We start from the raw sequence: 1,196 nt of genomic DNA on the forward strand, positions 1-1,196 counted from the left end.
GACTTCAGTCCTGTTCAGACACCAAGTGGAGCGGCTGTGTAGATCAGCCTGGTTCCTTTCAGCTCTCATGTTAACGCGTTGGAGTGAAGCTCCCAGACCTGCAGAGACTTTGGGCATCAAGTCTGTCAACTCTGCACATTTCACTGAATACACAGTGGAAATAGTAGAAAACAAAATGTAACGAGGTAACAAGAGACAGGAGACACAAGGGCTGGGAACAGTTGAAATACATCAGACAATCCCAAGAGCGGGAAAACTAAAGGCAGGAAGTAAAACAAGACTAGACATAAAAACAAGACTATCAAAATAAAACATGAAACAGAACTCACACAATCATAACATAGCCTACCGTTAGCTAGAAGCTAGCTTCAACACAGTTAAAATGCTGACAGCTAAACAGTCTAACGTGTGTCTTTCACTGAAAGGATTCCAACAGCGTGCAGCTAAAGACAAGAGGAGACAAGCTTTGAGACAACGTGGACACTGCTGCTGTCAAAGACATAACTGAGACGGGGCGCTAGTCTAGATCGTAAGGTTGTGGCATTTAATGTTGTAAAAAATACCCTTCTGCCATCTAGTTCTTCTTTTTGATGTTTCACAGCAAATAACTGGTGAACATCATTACATTTTGAACAAATCATTTAAATCGGACATATAGCCTCAGCAATAAACATATCGCTCTTTAATCTTAAATCGTTTTTATTCAATATGTTATATTAAAATATAATTTTTCAAGATAACTTTTGATAGGAGGACAAATCTGTTGTTTTGCAGTCATTAGAAATGAAGAATTTGTTGCAGTAATTTGTCTACAACTAATTCAGTTAAAAGAATCGTGAGAAAATCGTATCTTGAACGTGAATCGTGTCTGATTGTGAGTTGAGTGTATCGTGACATCCCAAATATTAACTGTGTTTAGTTTGATACTGCTGAAAACAGCATGGACTGACTCCAACCCTCTACTGACCTCAGAGTCTCCAGTCTACAGTCTGGACTCTCCTTCAGACCACACAGCTGCACCAGTCCTGAACCCTCCAGGTTGTTGTAGCTCAGGTCCAGCTCTCTCAGATGGGAGGGGTTGGACCTCAGAGCTGAGACCAGAGCAGCACAGCTGATCTCTGACAAACTGCAGTTCACTAATCTGAATAAAGAATAAATGAAGAAGATAACAATCCATTTATTATCCAATCAGATGT

The 1,196-nt window shown here is 40.3% G+C and overlaps 1 long non-coding RNA gene across 1 annotated transcript in view; it reads right to left on the bottom strand.

Moving 5' to 3' along the window:
- The window catches only part of LOC117940777, a 3,474-nt gene that overhangs the window by 524 nt on the left and 1,754 nt on the right, over window positions 1–1,196 (bottom strand). Inside the window, exon 2 of the long non-coding RNA XR_004655819.1 lies at window positions 968–1,141. This is a non-coding gene — a long non-coding RNA (uncharacterized LOC117940777). The remainder of the gene's footprint in view (window positions 1–967; window positions 1,142–1,196) is intronic.

This window comes from Etheostoma cragini, unplaced genomic scaffold, assembly GCF_013103735.1.
Source record: "Etheostoma cragini isolate CJK2018 unplaced genomic scaffold, CSU_Ecrag_1.0 ScbMSFa_326, whole genome shotgun sequence".
Classification (NCBI taxonomy): domain Eukaryota; kingdom Metazoa; phylum Chordata; class Actinopteri; order Perciformes; family Percidae; genus Etheostoma; species Etheostoma cragini.